The sequence below is a fragment of the Oryctolagus cuniculus genome, chromosome 18 (genome assembly GCF_964237555.1).
Source record: "Oryctolagus cuniculus chromosome 18, mOryCun1.1, whole genome shotgun sequence".
Lineage (NCBI taxonomy): Eukaryota > Metazoa > Chordata > Mammalia > Lagomorpha > Leporidae > Oryctolagus > Oryctolagus cuniculus.
The window spans coordinates 57,750,126-57,773,807 of record NC_091449.1 but is presented as its reverse complement, the minus strand read 5'-3'; the positions used below and the strand labels follow the sequence as shown (position 1 = coordinate 57,773,807).

The window sequence follows — 23,682 nt, the reverse complement described above, 5'->3', positions numbered from 1 at the left end:
CAATACAGCAATTAGGAGGCTTGGATTCGGTCTGCCTGATTAAGGCGGTAAGCACCAGCAAGCAGCTCGACCAGAGTATGAGCTGCAGGTCACCGAAGATAGGCACGAACCAACACTAATAAGTCTCCCCCACAATACGGCAATGAGAAGGCTTGGATTCGGTTTGCCTGATTGTTAGGGCTTGTAAGCCCCTGCAGGCAGAGCAGAGCATGCGCTGCAGGGCACCGAATACAGGCACACATCAGCGCCTAAAAACCTCCTCACAACATGGCGAAGAGAGGACCCGGATTCGGTTTGCCTGATTGATAGGACTTGTAAGAACCTGTGGCAACTCTAGCAAGTAGAGCAGAGTGTGTGCCGCGGGACACCGAAGACAGGCGCGTATCAACGCCAAAAAATAAAAAGAAAGGGGGATCTGTGGGGAGCAATCCGGACTAGACTGAGTTACTGGAATTAAGACTTATTCTATGCATCTGCTCTCCCACAATATGGCGCTGGGAGAGAAGTAAACAGCTTCTGCACAGCTGCCTCCAGTTCAACCAATAAACTGTAGGACTTGCTCCTGATTGGAGGAGAGCAGCGTACTCGGCGTGTGGGCAGCCGAGTTGGGATTGGCAGAGGAGGACTATAAAGGAGGAGAGAGACGGCATGCACCAGGAACATCTAAGAGGAACATCTAAGGGGGACACCTGTGCAGCCCCCGAGAAAGCCGGCCGGCGGTGTGCCGCTCCCCTGCGGAAGTGGGGAATGTGGCCAGGGGGAACTGCCCTTCCATGGAGGTGGAAGGGATAGTAGCCAACCCGGGAAGAACCAGCAGCAAACCCGGGGAGGGCCGAGCAGACGAAAGAACAGCGCAGGGTCCTGTGTCGTTCCTCCACGAAGAGGGGGAGCGACAAAACCAGACGAATGCCATAGTGCTCCATCTAAAGTTGACAACAAGCAAAACTGATCTGGTGGTGGGAGTCAAGATAGTTGTTTCTGGGTACGGGAAACTGAGAAGGGAACTTTCCAGGGTGGTGCAGCTGCTCTATGTTTGACCACCAGAATGAGTCACGTGGGAGTATGCATTTGCTAAAACTGACAGAAGGTAATCAGTACCTTTAGTGGTGTAGCAGGTAAAGCTGCTGCCTGCAGGGCCAGCATCCCACATGGGCGCCGGATCTAGTCCTGGCTGCTCCATTTCCAATCCAGCTCTCTGCTATGGCCTGAGAAAGCAGTAGAAGGTAGCCCAACTCCTTGGGCCCCTGCACCCATGTGGGAGACCCAGAAGAAGCTGCTGGCTCCTGGCTTTGGATGGACACAGCTCCTGCCATCACAGACATCTGGGGAGTGAACCAGCAGATGAAAGACCTCTCTCTCTCTCTCTCTCTCTTTCTCTCTCTTCCTCTCTCTTCCTCTCTTCTCTCTGCCTCTGATTCCCTGTAACTACCTTTCAAATAAATAAATAAATCTTAAAAAAAAAAAAGGGTAATGAACTCCTCATATTCCAGTTGATAGCATACAGAATGAACTGAGAAATAAGTGCAAATCTGTAAAACCTGTTCTGTTATGTTTTCTTCTGTGGAAGAAAGTTCTAGTTTTCATCATTTCAGCAGTGTGCTCACTGGGGAACAGATCATTTCATCAGCTTTTCCAACAGAAAAAACAATGCGTTGAGTGATTTTGGTTCATGAGGAGTTCAAAGCCAGAACAGCAGACAGACCAGCACCCTGGCGTCACAGCTATCCTGAATCTGTATACTCATTATTAATTTTGAAAACAAGCTTCCTGCTGGTTAAAGACTGAGCACAGAGTTTGGCCTGAATTCTCAGGTAGCTCCTTCCGTTTATCTCTATGCCACAGTGTTTGGGTCATTACTTAATTGGTAATGTGCTTCAGTGGGAAGCATCAGGAACCTGCCATAAAATGGCCTTCGTATCTTAGTGTGCCCTTAGTAGCATACCAGCCTTGGGGCCCCAGGTGGTCTAATTCCAGCTGTCAGGAAAGGGATGCTAGAGTGTGCTTTTAAAAAAATTATCTAAGTTTTTAAAATCTCCTATCTTCTGGTTCATTCCCCTGAATGCCTGCAACAGTCAGGGCTGGGCCAGACCAAAGCCAAGAACCTGGGACTCCACCCACAGGTCTCCCCTGTGGGTGGCAGGAACCCAAGTACTTGAGGCTTCATCAGCTCCCTTCCAGGATGCACACCTGTAGGAAGCTGGATCAGAAGCAGAGTAGTTGGGAGTTGAACAAGGAAACTCTGATAACTGCTGCTCCACAATGCCTGCCCCTGGAGCTTGCATGTTTAATAGCTCAGGGGATTCTAAAGCAAGAGGTTCTTAGATAGCAATAAGAAAACTGAGAAACAGAAAATACTAGAAATGCTCTCTGAGGGAGAAGCAAGAAAGAGGACTTCCTTGTTGGTATGTACCAGGCACTCTAGGAGCCCTAGTTCCTCAAAAGCAGTAACCAGACTTCCTCTTATTGCTGGCATCAGCGTGGCTGCTTGCACAGAGTGGGGTTGCGAGACCTTCTGAGTAAGTGAATTAAGACTGCTGAACAAATGTCCTATATCTGTACATAGACCACTACCACAGACCCCTCCGTTCATATACTTTCATGTTATGGGAAGGATGACACATAGAGGGCATCTTTATTAAGAATGGACACTACCAGTGCTCATATGGTATGCTCATGTTGCAGGTCGTGGCTTAACATGCTGTATTACCATGCCAGCCTCACAAGACATCAATTTAAAGAGAACGTTTTACTCTTTTAATCCTACAGTGGAGAAAGAATAGCCATATTTCGAGTGAGGAAACAGAGATAGGATCCTGAGTTGCCACTGATGCTCAAGGGACCCAAAACGTCACCTCAGTGCCTGTACTCATAATACTGCCAGCCCCACTCTCATTAAGAAATATGGGGTCAGATAATCAGTACTGATCCAGATGTGTCTCACAGTGGATCCAGAGCTCACTTTCAGGTCATTTTCCAGGTTCCAGATGTGTAATCAAAATGAACATATTTAGCAGTTGGCAAAAAGACCAAGAAGCAGCCCCTGAAACATATTCCCACATCTGCCAAGATAATATATATTAAAAATGGTAAAAAAAAAAAAAAAAAGAATGAGCCCTTATGTGAAACCATTGGCTATAATATAAGTTAAAAATGTTATCTCCAAAAAATGAGCAATCAGAAACATGTTAAATGACAACAACAAATAAAACAAGATATGTTCAAACTTAAGAAGGGCAGGAGACTGTCACAATAGAATCCTTTCCATCATTTTTCTGGCAAAGGAAACCTAAGTAAGATTTACTAAGCCGGACTAGTTATCAGTGAGTGTTTGTTTATTTGTTTACTTAATTACTTGTGAGAGGCAGAGAAACTGAGGGAAAAGAAGAGAGAGTGAGCAAGAGAGTGCTCCCATCCACTGGTTCCTTCCCCAAATGCCCACAGTGTCTCTGTCTGGAGCCAGGTGCCAGAGCTAAATGTAGGTCTCCCACCTGGATGGAACCTGATCGCTTGAGTAATCACTGCTGCCTCCCAGGGTTACCACTGACAGGAAGCTGGAGTCAAGAGCCAGAGCCAGGAACTGAACCCCTTTCTCTGATATGGATGCAGTTGCCTTAAGTGCTGTGCTAAATGCCCACTCCACTACCAATGATTTTTTTAAGTGAAGGTCATTCAGGTGCATAGTTTGAAAAGTCACGGTGTACTCTGTGCTTGCCTAATTCAGTCCTGAGTCCTTCCCAGAGGCAGTCACTTAAAACTCATAGCCATTCTTGTCCATATTTAAAAATAATCTGCTCAGGACTGACGCCATGGCTCACTTGGCTAATCCTCTGCATGTGGCTCTGGAATCCCAGGTTCTGGTCCCGGTTCGGGTGCCAGATTCTGTCCCGGTTGCTCCTCTTCCAGTCCAGCTCTCTGCTGTGGCCTGGGAGTGCAGTGGAGGATGGTTCAAGTGCTTGGGCCCTGCACCCACATGGGAAACCAGGAAAAAGCACCTGGCTCCTAGCTTCGGATCGGCACAGCGCGTCACGCTGCCAACTGTAGCGGCCATCTGGGGGGTGAACCAACGGAAAAGGAAGACCTTTCTCTCTGTCTCTCTCTCTCTCACTGTCTAACTCTGCCTGTCCAAAAAAAAAATAATAATAATAATCTCAGTATAATGGTATTTCTTGATTTATCACTTTTAGACTTTTGTTAAGTTTTAAGTTAACAAATTCTTGTTTTAGAAGAGGAAGTTCCAGGCCGGTGCCGCGGCTCACTAGGCTAATCCTCCGCCTAGCGGCGCCGGCACACCGGGTTCTAGTCCCGGTCAGGGCGCCGGATTCTGTCCCGGTTGCCCCTCTTCCAGGCCAGCCCTCTGCTGTGACCAGGGAGTGCAGTGGAGGATGGCCCAGGTGCTTGGGCCCTGCACCCCATGGGAGACCAGGAAAAGCACCTGGCTCCTGGCTCCTGTCATCGGATCAGCGCGGTGCGCCGGCCGCGGCGGCCATTGGAGGGTGAACCAACGGCAAAAGGAAGACCTTTCTCTCTGTCTCTCTCTCACTGTCCACTCTGCCTATCAAAAAAAAAAAAAAGAAGAGGAAGTTCCAATGTTCTCATTCCACTCCATGCCCCTCAGTCTTCCAGTGTTCTTTCTGCTCCTCCAATTTAATTATTCATGTATTTTTTTGAAGATTTGTTTATTTATTTGAAAGAGTTACAGAGAGAGAGGAGAGATAGATCTTCCATCTGCTGGTTCACCCCACAAATGGTTGCAGTGGCCACAGTTGAGCTGGACCTAAGCCTGGAGCCAGGAACTTCATCCAGGTCCCCCCTAGGAGTGCAGGGGCCCAAGGACTTGGGTCGTTCTCTACCACTTTCCCAGGCACATCAGCAGAGAGCTGGATCAGAAGCTGAGCAGCTGGGACTAGGGGGAGCTAACCACTGTGCCACAGTACCAGCCCCAATTACATTCATATTTGTCTACACCTTACTGTCACTGTTAGTGTTCACCACTGAGCCGGGGTATAGACTAGCATCGTATTTCCCTGCTTGTGTATAAATATATATATTTGGTTGTCTGTGTGGTTTTCTGTGTTCCTATCAAAAATATTTTTCTAAATTCCCCAAATCCCTCTGAGTACTTTTTTCTACTGTACTTTGTTTTCTACTCTATTCCCTATTCCTCTGCATTCTGTACTCCGTCAGTTCTGCTCTCCCAGGCTCCCACTGCGGTCTGAACTCTCTTTTGTCCTGGCTCTCTAAACAGCCGTTGTTCCGAGACTGCCTTTTATCCCTGTGGAGTTCTCCTGTTTCTTGGATCCCAGGTCTTTCTCTTTCTAGGTTTATTCCCGTTTTGGTAGAGCTCATGCCCCAGCAGCTTCCTCAGAGTAAATTTAAAGAGAGTAAAGTGTTAATTTCACGTCTGAAAACAAGTTTACTCCACTGTTGCATTTTAACAGTGCTTTTGCTGCATGTAGCATTACAGGTGGAAAATGACTTTCCTTCCAAATTGGGAGGACGTTGCTCCACCATCAGGCTTCTGACTCAGTGTTGCTGTTGAGAAGTCTGGAGCTGTTTGGAAGTCTGTTTATGACTTCATCTCCTTCCCTCTGTCTTTGCAAGATTTTAGGATCCTCTTTTTATCCCTGGGGTCCTCACTAGGCACTGAAATCAGCAGTGACAAGCGCTGAGTTCCCCACCCTTTGTTGAGCTGCTGTTAGCGCTGTCCCTAATCCACTGCGCATAGAGAGAGAGGAGAGAGAGATCTTCCATCCTGGCTCAGATTCCCACTGCACAGGAGAGCAAGTTACTCTCCACATCGTTGTTGTGCCTTTTCCTGGCAGAATGTGACCACTGGAGGCGGGGTGTTTCTTTTCTGCAGCTGAACCTACTGCCTATAGCAAATATGTACAGCCGAATAATTCTTTCTGGCAGATTCTGGCAAGAAATTATTCACTTGGCTGAGTATTGAGTGAGCTAATTGTTCCAATTACATACATCTAGTGTTGGTGTTTATCTTCCAGACTGGATCCAGGCATTGCTTCTGGCTCCTAACATAGTAGAGGATATGACTTCAAAACTATTCCCCCAATCCTGGATTGCATTCACAGCTCCTGGCTTTGACCGTGGCCATTGCTGGCATTTAGGGAGTGACAGTACATGAGAGTTCTGTCTGCCTGCCTCTCCAGGCAATCAGTCTCTAAAAAACTTTTATGAAAAATCAAACTCCCCTACACACACACACCAGAAGCAATCAAAACAGGCAGTGACAGCAGGCAGAGGTTGGAGTACTCACTTGCCACACACAGGAAAGTCAGTATCCTGATCTGGGTAACAGAATTCCACTTTTTTTTTTTTTTTAAGATTTATTTATTTATTTGAAAGTCAGAGTTAAACAGAGACAGACACACACACACACAGAGAGAGAGAGAGAGAGAGAGAAAGGTCTTCTATCCAATGGTTCACTCCCCAACTGGCTGCATTGGCAGGAGCCGCGCTGATCTGAAGCCAGGATCCAGGAGCTTCTTCCAGGTATCCCATACGGGTGCAGGGGCCCAAGGACTTCGGCCATCTTCTGCTTTCCCAGGCCATAGCAGAGCGCTGGATCAGGAGTGGAGCAGCTGGGACTCGAACCAGCGCCCATATAGGATGCTGGCACTTCAGGCCAGGGCGTTAACCCGCTGTGCCACAGTACCGGCCCCTAGAATTCCACTTCATGTAAAATGAATACTAGTAGCACTTTTTTGTTTGTTTTTAAAATACTTATTTTTATTTAGTTGAAAGAGCCACAGGTAAAGACAAAGAGAAATCATTCCCCAAATGGCCACAACAGTTGGGACTAGGCCAGGCCAAAGCAAGGAGCCAGGAACTCTATCTGGGTCTCCCACGTGAGTGGTAGGAGCCCAAATACTTGATCCATCTTCCACTGCCTTCCCAGGCACATTAGCAAGATACTATATTACTAGCAGAGTAGCCAGGACACCAACCAGTGCTCCAAAATGGTATGCGAGTGATGGAAGTAGCAACTTAATCCATTGCACCACAACACCAACCCTCCTTTTTAACAAATATTTATTGAGTACCTAGCGGACGTCAAGCACTGTGCCAGGTTCTTGGATTGTATCTGAACAAAACAGACCTTGTTTTCAACCCTTCTATAGTTTCCATTCCAACAGGGAGACAGACAGTAAAGAATAAACATAAGTAAATCATGACATGTTAGAAAATGCTAAGTGTAGGCCGGCGCCCCGGCTTACTAGGCTAATCCTCCACCTGTGGCACCAGCACACCGGGTTCTAGTCCCGGTCGGGGCGCCGGATTCTGTCCCAGTTGCCCCTCTTCCAGGCCAGCTCTCTGCTGTGGCCAGGGAGTGCAGTGGAGGATGGCCCAGGTGCTTGGGCCCTGCACCCCATGGGAGACCAGGAAAAGCACCTGGTTCCTGCCTTCGGATCAGTGTGGTGCGCCGGCCACAGTGCGCCAGCTGTGGCGGCCATTGGAGGGTGAACCAACAGCAAAGGAAGACCTTTCTCTCTGTCTCTCTCTCTCACCGTCCACTCTGTCAAAAAAAAAAAAAAAAAAAATGCTAAGTGTGATGAAAAAGAGAAATCCGAGGAAGGCGTTGTGGCACAGTTTGGTAAGCTGCCACTTGGGATGTCCACATCCCATATCAAAGTGCCTGGGCTTGAAATCCTACCTCCTGTTTCCAGTGTTGCTTCTAATGTGCCTGGGAGGCAGCAGGTCATGGCTAAAGTACTTGGGCGCTTGTTATCCCTGGATGGAGTTTCTGATTCTAGGCTTCAGCCTGGCCTAGGCGCATCTGGGATGTGAGCCAGCAGATGGAAGATCTTTGTGTACCTCTCCTCTTTCTCTCTGTAACTCTTTAAAATTAATAAAACTTTAAAAAAAAAAAAGTTTGAGAAGGGTAACAGCATCAGTGGTATGGGGTAATATTGAAGGTTATAGTTTAAATAGAAGGGGACAGGGTAAGTACACTGAGAAATTGAAATTTGAGTAAAGACTCTAAAAGTTGAAAAGTAAAACAAGGCATAGACTGCTCTGGGCAGAAAGGTGTGGCTTGAATCAAGGCCTGTAAGGTAGACACATGGCTAAGGTGGAAGGAGTGAGGTGACAGGAGAGGCATCTGAGAGGTAAGTACCAACCAGATATTGTTGCCTTCCACTAGGATTCAGAAGACCACAGGTGGGGCAGTTCTGAGGGGCAGCCAAGTGGAAATGTCCAGTGGACAGTTGGGTACATAAGGCTGGAGCCAGAGGAAGGTGAGGGCTGAAAAAGACATTTTGGGCCCTTAAGCATATACTGTTTAAGCCTCAGGATTGGATGAGCCCATGCAGAGGCAGTGGAGAGTAAGTCAAGTCCAAGGGTCGCATGCTGGAGACTTCCAGGTGCCTTCACAGAATCTGAAATCAACAGTCCGTCAAGTCCAAGTTGTGGACTGCTCTACAGGTGGGGGAACTGGTCCTGATTAAAGGAATGAACTTTTCTTGGCTTGAAATTTCTCAAAATAAAAACTGAGAAAATAAGCCAAATTTTTTTTTAAGATTTATTTTATTTTTGTTTGAAAGACAGAGTTAGAGAGAGGTAGAGACAGAGAGAGAGGTCTTCCTCCTCTGGTTCACTCCCCTGATGGCTACAGCAGCTGGAGCTGTGCTGAACCGAAGCCAGGAGCCAGGAGCTTCTTCCGGGTCTCCCATGTGGGTACATCATATAATAGCTGGTTTGTGTGTCTGTTTCTGGCGACTGAATTCAGTGAGGGTAAGAAATCTGTGTCTGTCTCTGCCAACCAAGGGTCTGGCACACTGAGGACTCTCGGCAGTTACGGGCTGAGTGAGTGACTGTTTCATTTCATCATCACCCTTCTAGATAGTTAGTATCCTCTTTTGACTAATTGGTTACTTGAGACACAGAAATTAACTTGCTCAGAGTAAAAATAAATAAATAAAACTTGATTTAGTAGCAGGGACTGGTTTCTGCACTGACTACAAAGCAACTATACCTGGTTGCTTTTTAATTTTTTTACCTTTTTTTTTTTTTTTTTTTTTTGACAGGTGGAGTGGATAGTGAGAGAGAGAGACAGAGAGAAAGGTCTTCCTTTAGCCGTTGGTTCACCCTCCAATGGCCGCCACAGCTGGCGCACTGCGGCCAGCGCACCGCGCTGATCCGAAGGCAGGAGCCAGGTGCTTCTGGTCTCCCATGGGGTGCAGGGCCCAAGCACGTGGGCCATCCTCCACTGCACTCCCTGGCCACAGCAGAGAGCTGGCCTGGAAGAGGGGCAACCGGGAAAGAATTCGGCGCCCCGACCGGGACTAGAACCCAGTGTGCTGGCGCTGCTAGGTGGAGGATTAGCCTAGTGAGCCGCGGCGCCGGCAATTTTTTGACCTTTTAATTAATTAATTTCAAAGATACAGAGACACAAATGCAGACAGATTTTCATCTGCTGGTTCAGTCACCAAGTGCCCACCACATCAGGGCTGGGCCAGGCCAAAGCAAGGAACAAGCAACTCGGCCTGGTTCTCTGATGTGGGTGTCAGTGACCCACCTTATGTTAACATCAGCTGTTGCCTCCTGGGGTGCATATTAGCAGGGAGTCGGAATTGGGAGTATAGCCAGGGCTCCAACCAAGGCACTCCAATATGAGATGCAGAGTCTTACCACGGCACCAAATGCCCATCTCATAATCTTTTATTTTTTAATTGACATGCTAAAAATGCATATATTAATGGGAAACTATGTGCTGTTTCAGGACATGTATGAGGGTACTTTGAGAAGTTTTTGGAAAAATGGAATTAAAAAATAAGCTTAGGGGCTGGCGTTGTGGTATATCAGGTAAAGCCGCTGCCTGCTATGCTAGCATCCCACAAGGGTACTGGTTCGTGTTCTGGTTACTCCACTTCCTATCCAGCTCACTGCTATTGGCCTGGGAAAAGCAGTGGAGAATGGCCCAAGTGTTTTGACCCCTGGACCCAGGTAGGAGACCGGGATGAAGCTTCTGGTTCCTGGTACCAGCCTTGTCCAGCCCTAACCATTGTGGCCATATTGGGAGTGAACCAGATGGAAAATCGATCTCTCCCACCCCGCATTCTCCCCCTCTCTATTTGGAATACATATTTAAAATTTCAACTCTGCCTTTCAAGTACATTTTTTTAAAAGTCTAGATTTGTAATTCTGGCCCTTGTGGGATTTATATACGACCATAGAGAACAAATTAGAAATGTTTAAAGGTGCTTCCTAGTTGAGGCTGTAGTGGACAATGGCTGAGAGACGGTTGCGTGTGAATGCTTAGGTGCAACATAAAACTTCTGATTTAAAAGTGTTACCTCGGAGCTGGCATTTGGCTTAGCACTTAAGACGCCTGCTTCCCATATCAGAGTGACTGGGTTCGAGTCCCAGCTCCACTTCCCATCTAGCTTCCTGCTGTTGCACATCCTGGGAGGCTGCATATGATTACTCAAATAGTTGGGTCCTTGCCACCCATGTGGGAGACCTGGATGGGGTTCTGGGCTCCTGACTTCACCCTGGCCCAGCCTCAGCTGTTGGGGTTGTCTGGGTAATAAACCATGTGTGGAAGATCTGTCTTCTGTCTATGTCTCCTGTGTCTTTGTGGTTGTCTCTGGTCATCCTGATTTTCAAAATAAAATGTTAACTGACAGGCAGATCTGCAGAGGCACAAGTCAGTTAATGGTTGGTTCCTAGAACTAGAGGGAATACAAAGTGATTGCTATTGGATATGAGGGGGTTTTGGTGGGGTAATAAATGTTCTAAAATGGGATGAATATATTAAAAATCATTGAAGTATGCACTCCAAGTGGGTTAATTCTTCAGTATGTGAATTTTGTTTCATTAAGCTGTTTTTGAAAAGTATTAGTTGAGGGGCCAGCGCTGTGGTGCAGCGGGTTAAAGCCCTGGCCTGCAGCACTAGCATCCCATACGAGTGCCAGTTCGAATCCCAGCTGCTCCACTTCTGATCCATCTCCCTGCTAATACACCTGGGAAAGCAGTGGATGCTGGCCCAAGTCTTTTGGGTCCCTACACCCATGTGGGAGACCCAAAAGAAGTTCCTAACTCCTGGCTTTGTATCAGCTCAACTCCGGCTGTTGCAGCCATTTGGGGAGTGAGCCAGTGGATGGAAGACCTCTCTCTCTGTCTCTACCTTTCTCTGTAACTCTGTCTTTCAAGTGATAAATAAATTTTTTTTAAAAAAGTATTAGCTGAAAATAGGAAATGATTGAACATCAAACTTTCCAGCATTCACTCAGAATATCAATAACTTTAGTAGCTTATACTTAGCTGGTTTCCATTTTCTTCACTGTTAGAGGAAAACTTCCTCAGTGTGACTGAGGTCCTGATTGATTCTGTCTTCTTGGGTGTCAGTGTCTCCCTTTTTTGCTACATCATCCTGATTCCTTCTTCTGGCAATGAGGAGGATACACCCACTCACACAATTGTTACAGAGTTGCCACTGGTGCCCAGAGAGGGTGGTAGTCCCAGACCCTGACAGGCTGCCTTGCCGGACAAGGATGGGAGAGAGTGATGCCGACTCTCCAGGCAGCTGTCTGATCTACGAGGACACATCACAGAGCAGGCTGCGTGCCCTCCTGTAGCTGATGGTTAGTTGATGCATTTGGATGTTTTTATGTGTCTTCCCTCGGTCTGTGCCCAGCAGGGCCAGCCAGCTATGTTTTATCAGACTTCATCTACCAGCCAGTGACTGCTAAAGCACCTTTTTCACTCTTTGGCCATGACCCACTGTGAACACTGGTCACAAAAGGCATGCCCTGAGAGGGTTCCAGAGTACAAAGAAACTGGATTTGTGCAAGGGGTCGTGCATCACTCACTGGTCAAAATGCCAGGCAGGAACCTTAGAAAGCAATGTACATTTCTGAATGAAAAGGCTGCTTTAGGGGCTGGCGCTGTTGCATAGCAGGTAAAGCCACTGCCTGTGGTGTGGGCATCCCATGTGAGCACCAGTTTGAGTCCCAGCTGCTCCATTTCCGATCCAGCTCCCTGCTAATGCACCTGGGAGAGCAGCAGAGGATAACCCAGGTGCTTGGACCCCTATACCCACAAGGGAGACCCAGAGAAGCTCCTGGCAGCTGTTTGGGGAGTGAACTAGCAGATGGATGATCCCCCCCCCTTCTCTCTCTCTAGCTCTTTATTTCAAATGAATAAATCAGTCTTTAACAAGAAGAACGGAAGCAAGAAAAGGCTGCTTAAGCAGCTCCTGGCTGCCAGATTAGAGACTCTACTTAGCATTTTCTCCTGCTGAAGAGATGGGGATTCTTTGTGGTGGTCAGTGATGCAGTCGGTAAAAATCTTCATTTATTAAAGAGAAACGATGCTGTGGTTTACAGATGCCCCAGCTGCGGTTAGCATGTATGAAACCATTTCCTGTGTGTGGTTAAAAGAAAGTTTCCTGCTTCTGGTACTCGTCCTTCGTGGGAACAAATATTTGTTGGTTGCAACCCATTGTGGTGCCATAGCAAAGTGGCATCATGGTCTTTTGCTTAAATAAGCCTCCTTGTGATCGTCCTGTGCTTCCCAAGGGCTCCTTAGATCCTGAGTCGCAAGGGGTGACCTGAAAAGAGAAACTGGTGCTGCTGATGGTGCAGCCACACCTTGGAGGAGGGGTGAGAGCTGCCTATGGAGGGGAAGTGGCCCGTTTCAGTTAGCAGGATGGTGGCCTGTCTGATGCTTCCCTGTCAACTGAGCAAATAAGCAGTGTTAGCAGATGCTGCCAAGAAACGGATTTGGGGACCACAGCAGGAGCACTGCCTGCTGAAAAATGGCCTCCCTCGCCACTTAGCCGCATCTGATACCAGCACCAGACATAGCTCGAGGTGTCTGGAACCACAGCTTCTCATTTGGAATTTTGCATGCTTGTTTAGTAGCAGTGAGACATTTGGGAAGGAGGAGGAATAATGTTGCGAAATGTGTGCTCACCAGCTCCTGTGAGTTCATTGAAAGCATGTGGTTAGTGTGCCGACTCATTTCTAGAAAGGGGCAGATGAGACCCATTTTAAATGAGGTCTCTGTGATGTAAAACTAAAAGACACATATGCTGAAATTTTAACCTGGCCTCAACATGAGAGGTACCCAAGAATTTCTGTGTAAGACATCCTTAGTTGTTTTGTTTTCTTCATGAAGAGGCAGAGACTTTCCTGGGAAGACAAAGCAAGCTCAAAGTCAAAGCAAAGGCGGAATGCTGAGGTTTAAGGAAGCATGCCAAGTCCCTAACCACAAGTTAGCCCACCAGCCTGTCCTTGAGGCACATGGATCTTCTTTGCCCTATGCTCTGCTTCTCGACTTCGCTACTTGGAGAGATGTGCTCCTTACCCAACCATATTTTCCTGATGTGTGTGAGGGTGTGTGGCTGGGACCCTCAGACCTGCACAGACCTGCCCTGGCAGTGGGGTGGTTGCAGCAGAAAGCCAGGCAGTGTCCTCCTTGAGAAGAAAGGTCGTCGCTTTTACACGTCAAGTCCTGATCCTGCCTCAGCTCTTCTTGGGCTCTGTAGTTGTGGTTGGTTGGGAGCCCATATGGAACCAGCATCTGGAAAATGAGCTGTGTCTCCCTCCATTGAGCTCCCAGGGTTCTGCATAAAGAAGAATGTCAGTGTGGGCTTTGTTAGAAGCTGTATCTAATAATTCCCTGAAAATTGTCTCAGAAATGTAAATAGCCTGTTTGTATTGGTCAATAAATTATCCCCTGCAGCTGAGTCTAATCACACAAATTAAAGCAGCAGCAGTTTGGGGGTGGGGGGCAAGCAGGGCTCCGCCCCCAGGCAAGTCCTGGTTCCTGTTCATCTGAAATTCCTGCTAGGAAAGCCCCCCCACCTCCTTCACTCCCCCACTGCCATGCGTGCCCTCCCCTGTCTGCCATGAGTCCCTCATCCTGAGAATGACTCAAGGAAGGAAATGGCTGGAGCAGGGGCAGGAAGGGCCATAGCATTGTCTCTTTCCCAGGGAATTTGATGAAACCGTGTTCTGGTGGGACAGAGAGGAAGGGAAACGCAAGTATTTCCTAAAGGGCTGGGGGTGGGTCACAGGCTTTTTCTTTGCCACAGAGTTTGTGTCACTTAACCCCCACGCCTCCCAGGCTCCCGGCCCTTGAGTATCCACGCAGCTAGGTGAAGGCTTCTGTGTGGGCCAGGGCCCCTGACTGCGGCTGTTCTGTCTGGTGTGAGACCCTGCTGATGATCCCAAAGCCCTCTGCCTTGTCTCTCGATACTGCTCTTTCACTCTTTAAAACCCTTCTTAAAGCTAGAGCTGTATTATCCTTTGGGGATTTTCTGAATGTTTATTTTCCAAATAGATTCCTTTACTTTTCATTCACTGCAGTCTATCCACAGACATGGCCAGGGCATTATAAAGTAAGATGCCAGAAATAAGCAACAGTCAGAACTTCCTAGCCTCCTAGAAGTCTTGTCCCACATAGCACACATCAGTTATAGAGGGGGAAATGTATCTTACAAGTGAGACCTCTGGCAGTAGCCTCCCTTACCCTGGGTCCACGCTTAGCGTCCCCAGTCCACCCAGTCGTGCACACTTTGAAGTTTATGGACAATAGAATTAAGAGGTAAGTTTATTTTGATGCAGAAATACTTTGAAATCTGCATTGAGAGGTCTTCAAATTTTTCATGAAAATGCACATTTTATACATATTATATATATCACAACACTGTGGGGGCCAGCATTGTCGTGTAGCAGGTGAAGCCTCTGCCTGCAGCGCCAGTATCCCATGTGGGTACTGATTTGAGTCCCAGCTGCTCCACTTCTGATTCAGCTACCTGATAATGCACCTGGGAAAACAGTGGAAGGTGGCCCAAATTCTTGAGCCCCTACACCCACATGGAAAACCCGGAAGAAGCTCCTGAATGATAAAAGATAAACTGGGTACATAAATTCAATGCCAAGACAAAGAGTGGTCACTTATCTTTTTTCCAAATAGCTTTATTGAGATATAATTCTCATACTATATAATTCACCCATTTAAAATCTGCAATTAAATGCCTTTTAGTGGGGCAGAGATTTGACACTGAGGTTAAGACATTTCTCAGGGTGCCTGCATCCCTTGTGGGTTCACGTCTATCTCTACTTCCAATTCAGCTAGCTTCCTGCTTGTACCTCCTGGGAGATGGCAGGTGATGACTCAAGTACTTGAGTTCCTGCCACTCATGTGTGAAACCCAGATTGAGTTCTGGGCTCTTGGCTCTCCCATGGCCTGGTCTTAGCTGTCGGAGGCATTTGTAGTTAACCAGTAGATGAAAGATCTCTTTTGTCCCCCACCTCCCCCTCCCATGGCTAACTTGTAATACAAGTCCGTTTGCATGTTCACACAGCATTTCCCTCTGCACTCGACGACTGTTTGAGAACCAAGCACTAATGTGCACCCTATGGAAAGGAGCCCATTCTTTCCTAATACTTACCAAAGTTAGACCCTCTTGGAAACATCTGAACTAGGTAGACTAGTGAACACAAACAGCAATTCCCTGTGTGGCAAGGGATTTAAACCCGCTGAATGGGTTGGTTTCCGCAGACCATGAGACCCTTAGTGGAGTGTTCTTCACAGAAGACAGGGCCGTAACTTTGTCTTGGAGTGTGATGCTGCTAGTGAGACTGCCCAGTGAGGCACGCAGCTTGTCAAGAGATAAAGTCCCTAACCTCAGTTAACTGTCCCAGAAATGATTGCCTTTGACCATAGCAGAGAGCAGGAGACTATGGCCAGAGTACCTCTGTTGCTTTGGGTAAATGGTTATTGTCATGTTAATGACAAATTCATGATATCTTACATAGGAAGATCTCTTCATTTAAGTAGACCCAAAGTCCTCCTACATGGTCAGCTGAGAAGCCAGAGCAAGGCAGAACAGACCTCTGTGCTTACCAACATATAGAGGGAACAGTTGCAGAGGGCTTCCTGTAATGTTGTTGCAGGAGAGATCAGAATTCAGGACTTCTGTGGCCAGAATTATCAGGTATGTTCACCCACGTGCTAGTAAGGTGTTGAGCAGCTGAAATCAAATTACTCAAACTTAAGTTCCCTTTACTCTTAGATTGGAACAAGAGCAATTGCACTGAGTAGAAAGTCACTATTTGTATAAAAACTGTGAAACTGCTGCTGTTTGCCAGCTTTTATTTTCACCTTTTGCTGATAGATGCCGCTTGTTTTGCTGATACTGTACCAACTTCAGTACCAGATTGAAGAGTGCTGACGATTTTTCAAGTCACAGGTCGTTTCTGATCATTTGGAACTTCCTGTCTTACTCTCGCTCTCTGCTCCCCTGAGCACATGTAGAATGCTGTCATGTAGAATGCTGTCATGTAGGATACTGTCATGTAGGATGCTGTCATGTAGGATGCTGTCAGTACAGTGTTGGGAAGTGAATGTGATTAAAGCTGTCACCCCTAGGTACTACTGGCTTCCAGTCTGTTCCTTTGAGTGGTCTGATCTTAGGGTTTGGGGAGATTTCTTAGAGATTTACACAGGTGGATAATGAAATTGGCCCAGAGATTTGGATTTTACTTTTCATTCTTAGGGATTTCATCTAAACCCAGAGGAGATCTGAAGGGAACAGTAGTGCTCTAGCAGGAATTACCAGTAAGCCGCCTTCTCATTTCGCGGAGAGAACCTTGCCAGTGTCAGCCCCTTCTGTGGCTCTAGGAAATAGTGTGTGTGTAAGCTACAGAAGACCCACTGCTGCCTTTTAAACAGAGGGCAGATACTAAGGAAACTGGGTCTCTGTCCAAGACTCTGTTCTAGACATGTGGATTTTAGGGATCATGCAAGTGTTGAGATGCAGGGCACAGTCTCCAGCCAGGCCCTGTATGCTGAGGTTCTGAGTAAAGGTCAGTAGTGCCTCCATAACCACTTTTGGAACTGACCTCTCTGGTCTGTTCAAGTGCAGCACTGAATCTTTTCGTTATGAAAAGAAAAGTCATTTCCATAAGTCCGTTGTCACATCGTGGAGTTTTCATTCATGAAAAGCATAGTAATTGTGTACCAGGGACAAGGCTTTGTGCTTTGCAGTGGATGAGTCAAGAAAAAATAAGACATGCCCCAGGACAACAGGGAACATAAGAATATCCACCCCAAAATGAACAGTGTTAGAAATTGGAGTGTGGATGGGCCGGCACTGTGGCTCACTTGGTTAATCCCCCGCCTTCAGTGCCGGCATCCCATATGGGCACTGGGTTCTAGTCCCGGTTGCTCCTCTTCCAGTCCAGCTCTCTGCTGTGGCCCGGGAGGGCAGTGGAGGATGGCCCAAGTGCTTGGGCCCCTGAACCCGCATAGGAGACCAGGAAGAAGCTCCTAGCTCCTGGCTTCAGATTGACACAGCGCCAGCCGTAGTGGCCTTTTGGGGCGTGAACCAACGAAAGGAAGACCTTTCTCTCTATCTCTCTCTCTTTCTCTCTCTCTCTCACTGTCTATAACTCTTACCTGTCAAATAAATTTTAAAAAAAGAAATTGGAGTGTGGAGAGATATCTGAGGTTCTCTGTCCCCCATCACAAGCCTTCAGGCACGGTGAAGATAGTAGGCTTCAGAAGCACTGAGTGTTGATCTCAAGTCTCCCACTGTGCACTTGGGCAGATTTCTCACCCTTTTTGGTGTTTTTTAGCACCTCTTCTGTAAGACTTGGAGGTTGGAACCAAAAGCCTCAGCTGCTTGCTCTTCTGCCATCATAGTCTGTGATCATAGTTTGTGTGTTGCTCTCTCCTCTAGGTTTCTCCTTGAAGCCAAAGATTATACCTTGTGTGGTTTTGTGTCCCCAGTTTCTAGCTCAGTGAATGGTAGACAGTGATTCTCAGTGATCTCTATAGGATGAGAACAATGAATGACTACATTCTTCCCAAACCTTAAAATTCTACTCTGGGAGGCCGCCAGGTGCCGGAGCTGATTTTTAAGACCAGTTGCAGGAACTGATGGTTCTTCCCACCCTCCATCACAACCAGTTGGTGAACCTTTCAGCTTTTCCACTTAAAAAGCCACCTCCCCCACTCCTTCCCAGGACCTCTTGTCAGTAAACAGCAGTCAGGGGATTGCTGAGTGCGATCAGACGGGGCAGCCCTCTGGCTGCAAAACAAATCAGTTGGATGAATCAGAGTTCGTGCTAATGAGCATGGAACAAAGTAAACAAGTTACCATGATATCTTTATGACAGAGGCGGCAGGATGGAGTTTATCATCTAGTTACAGTGGAATTTGTTAATATTCTATTTCTTGGACTAAAGAGACACAGAGTAAATTCTAGCAAATTGTCATTGTAAACTCTGAGCCCAGAAAGGAAAAAATGACTTGTCATTTTGGCTTCTTTGTCTCTTTTTTACTTTGCTGAGTTTCTGAGTCTTTTTATGCATAGTTGATGTCTGGTATCAGGATGGTCCTAGGACTAAGTTCAGTGGGAAGAAAGTGTAAGGCAACTGCCGAATGATTGACGGATAGAGACAAAATACCCAACAAAGAAAATCAGCCCAAGTGTCTCTTCTTGGGGCTGGTGTTGTGGCACAGTGGATTAAACTGCTGCCTGCCATGCTGTTCAGCTTCTGACCCACCTCCCTGCTAATCACCTGGGAAAGCAGCAGAAGATGGCCCAAGTGCTTGGGCCCCTGCCACCATATGGGAGACCCAAATGGAGTTCCTGGCCTGGCCCAGTTCCAGCTGTTACAGCCATTTGGGGAGTGAACTAGTGGATGGAAGATCAGTCTCTCTTCTCTCTCCCTCTTTTTCTTTCTGTCTCCCTCCCCCTCTCTTCTCTCTCACTGTAACTACCTTTCAAGCAAATAAATTTTAAAAAAACAAGGGTCTTCTCATCAGGAAACTGCATTCAGCTGGGCCCTCTCTCTCTTTCTTTCTTTCTTTCTTTTTTTTTTTTTTTAATTATTTGACGGAGTTATAGACAGTGAGAGAGAAAGGTCTTCCTTCCATCGGTTCACTCCCCAAAAGGCTGCTATAGCTAGTACTATGCCAATCCGGAGCCAGGAGCCAGGAGCATCTTCCTGGTCTCCCATGTGGGTTCAGGGGCCCAAGCACTTGGGCCATCCTCCACTGCCCTCCTGGGCCACAGCAGAGAGCTGGACTGGACGAGGAGCAACCAGGACAGATGCCGGCGCCACAGGTGGAGGATTAACCAAGTGAGCCACAGCGTTGGCCAGCTGTGCCCTCTCATGGCATGGTGTAGAAGCTGGGCAGGTAGAGAAAAGACCATGTTCCTTGGACATGATTAATCTTTGTATTTTAAGCATTTAAGAAATTTTTTATTTTTATTTTGTTTTTAACAGAATCAATATATTTAATGGATAAAATGCTAAGAATACAGTGATATTCCCTTCCTCCTTTCCGCCTCTTTTTAAAATAAATTTTAAAAATTTTTGAAAGGCAGCCGTGGGCTCTCTCTGATGTTCTTTCACAGCAGAGTCTACAGCCCCTGCCCAGAGGCAGCCCCCTAGCCTGCCTCGCCTCTGAAAGCTTGATTGATGTACCCTGCTGGCAGAGATGGTACTAAGGTCATGGTGCATCTGCCTTCCTGGAAGCTGTCGTGGAATGACAAGACTGTGATGCCGCCAAAACTGCATGTTCAGGTAGAAAGAGAGCGAGAGTTCTCAGCAGCCTGCAGAGACCCACACACCAGGCTCTAGGAAGAAGCTGCAGGTCTGCTAGGATGAGCCTCCCATATGTGTTTGCTGCTGCCGTCTATGTGTCATTCACTTTGATTTAGCCTCTAATAAAAGGCAAGTTGTTTTTCTCTAGAGACTATCAGATTAGGACATCATAAAGCATGCTAATGACCCAGTGAAGGCAGAGCTGAAAGCTTTCCCCAAAAGCATAATAGCACAGGTGACATTTCACTGATGTTTAATGGCAAATAAGGCAAAGGAAGTTTATGGGTTTTTTTCCTTTTTTCTGGAACCTTGCCTGACTGCTTTGCAGTTAAAAAAAAAAAAACATTCTCCTAGACTTCTCAAAGTGCTTTGTCCAAAAGATGGACTATCTAGGAAGACCATCAGAGCCAGGCTTAGGGGTAAAATGGCGAGCATAGCCTCTGTGCTGCCCCGACAAAATGAGAAACCCCAGACTGGTGGGAGAATAAAAGTAGAAATTACTCTCCTTAGAACCCTCGAGTCTAGAAGTGCCCTGAATACCATGTGTCTACAAAGATCTGCTTCTCTTCTGCTAATTGGTTCTGTGATCCAGTTGGCATTGTTGACTGCATGGAACACCCTGTATTTGCAGAACTATGTTCATGTGATAAAGAAAGGATTACAGGAAATCAAATATTCACAGAGAGATAGAAATTACATAAAGAAGGAGCAGGTCATTGGCATAGTGGTTAAGACAACTGTTGGAGACGCCCACTTCCATATCTGAGTACCTGGATTGGAGGCCTGGCTCCACTTCCCTTCCAGCCTGCTGCTCATGCACACCCTGGGGTACTGCAGGTGATGATTCTAGCACTTAGGTCGCTGCCACCCATGTGAAAGACTCAGATTGAGTTCTGGGCTTTCAGCTTCAGCCGGCCTGGCTCTTCTTGTTGCAGGTGTTGGAGGAGTCAGTGAGCAGAAAATAGATTTCTTTTTGCCTTTCTGTTCCTCTTTCTCTCCCTTTCAAATGAATAAAAATTTTTAAATATTAGGAGATTACATTAGGATGACAATTCTTCTCTTAAACATCTTAGTTATAAACTGCACCCTCAAAACAAAAAGCAGAACCCAAGACAGGATTTGGGGTTGCAAGAATTTGTTTGGGGAAAGATTCCACACAGCAAGAGTGAGGTGTGGATAGAGTTGGATAAGGAAGAAGGAAAAGCCAATACATGAGCGCGTTTTTAAGGCATAAGGGCTTGGTGCCGTGAGAACGCATGAGGAGCAGTCAGAGCAGCTCCTGCAGTTGACTGAGTACGGGATGGCAGACACTTACCACCAGCTCCTGTCACTTGGGAAGGTGGCCCCAGTGGCAAGAACTGCACCGTGTGTCCCTGCAGTGCCTATGATATCCGGGCGGGGATGGAAAGCCCCAGGTGTGTGCCTTTGGTAGAATGCCGGCTGCACTGGGTCTGAGCTTGCCCAGAACTGTCCACTGCGCCTACAGCCGCTCTGGAAGAGACTGGTGCTTCCACAGAGAGAGAACAGGGGAGCAGTCACCTGACCCAGAGATAAAGGTGGTGTTCCTAGAGGAAGTGGTTTCTAAGCTGAGGCACAACAAGATGAAAGGGAAGGAGGCAGGTAGAGGTGAAGTGCAAGTTCAGAACTGTGTGATTGGGCATTGATTACCAGGAGGGCAGTAAGGGTCAGGGAAGAGCCATGTAAGCAGGAAGATACGATCAGTTTGTGTTGTAGAAAATTTAGTGTAATCAGATTATGTCAGTAGATGCTATGATAGGGCCAATCAGTGAGGGGCAGGATAAAAGAAGTCCGAGAGACATGTTAAGAAACTATTGAGCCGGCGCCGCAGCTCACTAGGCTAATCCTCCGCCTTGCGGCACCAGCACACCAGGTTCTAGTCCCTGTCGGGGCGCCGGATTCTGTCCCGGTTGCCCCTCTTCCAGTCCAGCTCTCTGCTGTGGCCAGGGAAGGCAGTGGAGGATGGCCCAAGTGCTTGGGCCCTGCACCCCATGGGAGACCAGGAGAAGCACCTGGCTCCTGCCTTCGGATCGGCGCAGTGCGCCGGCTGCAGTGCGCTGGCCGCGGCAGCCATTGGAGGGTGAACCAACTGGCAAAGGAAGACCCTTTCTCTCTGTTTCTCTCTCTCTCTCACTGTCCACTCTGTCAAAAAAATTTTTTTTTTTTTAATTACGCAGGTGAGGAAATGGAAAAATGTTATTAGAGCAGTATCAGTGATGAAAGTAAGACACATTCCGTTTTCATATCTCCAGTCTGCTCCTGGCTAAATTCTGTATGTGTGTATGTGTGCGCACATACTTAGATTGTTGTAGGACTTGATGTGAATGGAAAGTTCATTTAAAATTTCATGAAAGAGCTGTTCAAAAACATCTTAAACAAATTGGGAAGTAAAACTGATGTCAGAAAATCTCAAGGGCTGCCTCGTCCTAGAGGCAAGGCCACAGAGTGCTTCCCACCGAGATTCCCCAGAGATGTCTGCCTGTCCCAGAGCTGTGTCCTGTTGGTTTGACTTTCATTGTGTCATTTAGCCTCACCGAACTTTGTTTATTTGGTCAATTCAGCACAAGGATGATGACACCTACCTAGCCTTTTGTGCACTGAACTTACTAGGCTTGGCATGCAGTGGGGTGTGCCATGACAGGGACGTGATCACTGTGGACCAGTGATCAGGGGAAGAGAATGTGTACAGTAACTTGGCCCCAAGAGCCTCGTGTTCGTGTGGACACTGGCCTGCTGACTCACCCCAGGTGGAGGGCAGGCTTCAGAAAGGGCTGGAGTGATACTAGCCTGTCTTGAAGATGACCCCCTTCCCACTCAGAAACCCTATGGCCTCTAAGAAGCTGTTGAGAGAGTGACTGAGGAGGGGCTGATGCTGTGGCATAGTAGGTAAAGTCTCCGTCTGTGGCGCCGGCATCCCATATGGGTGCTGGTTCCTGTGCCATCTACTCCCCTGCAGATCCAGCTCTCTGCTTGTGGCCTGGGAAAGCAGTAGAGGATGACCCAGGTGCTTGGGCCCTTGCACCTGCATAGAGGACTCAGAAGAAGCTCCTGATTCCTGGCTTCGGAATGGCCTAGCTCCAGGCGGCAAGGTCATTTGGGGAGTGAACCAGTGGATGGAAGACCTTTCTCTGTCTCTCCCTCTCTGTGTAACTCTGCATCTCAAATAAATAAATAAATAAAATCTTTAAATAAAAAGAAGAAGGAGAAAGCAAATGGAAGCACTTGGAGAACAAGCACTCTAGGCCAGGGTGCAGTGTTTTTGGCAGGCTGTGCATTGTTTGTAGTTTCCAGATGTTTAACATACAAATCTCTGTGAGGCAGAGAACCACCTCCACATCCGACCTTCTGGTTGATGACTTGTTTTAGTTTCATAAAGAAACCAAAAGCCATACCCCTCGATAGATCCTTCCCCTTGTACCACCTTTAACAAACTGACTGCCTACTGTTTTTCTTGCTTTATCTCGCATATTTAACATTGACTGGAAACATTTGATCTGCCAAGACTTTGAGTTTGGGCACATGGAGTTTCTCCCACAGCTCCTGATAGCGTCACCAGCAGGTCAGGCGTCACTGTACGTTCCCTGCTTACAGGACAGGAATGTTCTCCACCTCCCCAGAGAAACTCAGTAGTTGAAAGGAAAGTGTCCTTGGGGCCCTTTTACGGTGCTGGGAACTGAATCCCCTGGGGCTTCCAAGCACAAATGATGGCAGTTACTAAAGAAGCCAGGCCTTTGACCCCAGGCCTGGTGCTGCTTTAACTTTTACACAGAAAATATGCTACAGCCTGTGAGTAAGCATTCACTTTCTAGATTAGGGAGCAGAGGCACATGTACTTAAGTAAGTAGCCTCGAGTCACACAGGCAGAACTGGAATTTGAACCTGGCCATATGTTTCCAAAACCACACCTGAGCCATACCACTCTTCCCTTTCTGCAAGCAGGGACCTGCCCTTAAGAGCACACAGAGGTATACAGGAGCTCGCAACGTGCGGAGCAGTCAAAGGCATTGGGCGGAAAGAGCGTGTCAGAACTCCTGTACACTCCCAGCATCCTCCACACCGCAGGGAAATGCCCTGG

General features: G+C 47.4%; 1 protein-coding gene across 4 annotated transcripts in view; it reads left to right on the top strand.

The window, feature by feature from the left end:
• CFDP1 (craniofacial development protein 1) overlaps positions 1 to 23,682 on the top strand; it is a 121,794-nt gene that overhangs the window by 86,769 nt on the left and 11,343 nt on the right. The window contains exon 6 of one of the 4 annotated variants that reach the window (XR_011384094.1): positions 1 to 23,682. This exon is cut by the window's left edge and continues 17,443 nt beyond it. The exons of the other annotated variants lie outside the window; for them this stretch is intronic. The gene's annotated coding sequence lies outside the window, so the exon portion shown is untranslated. 4 annotated transcript variants of the gene reach the window in all.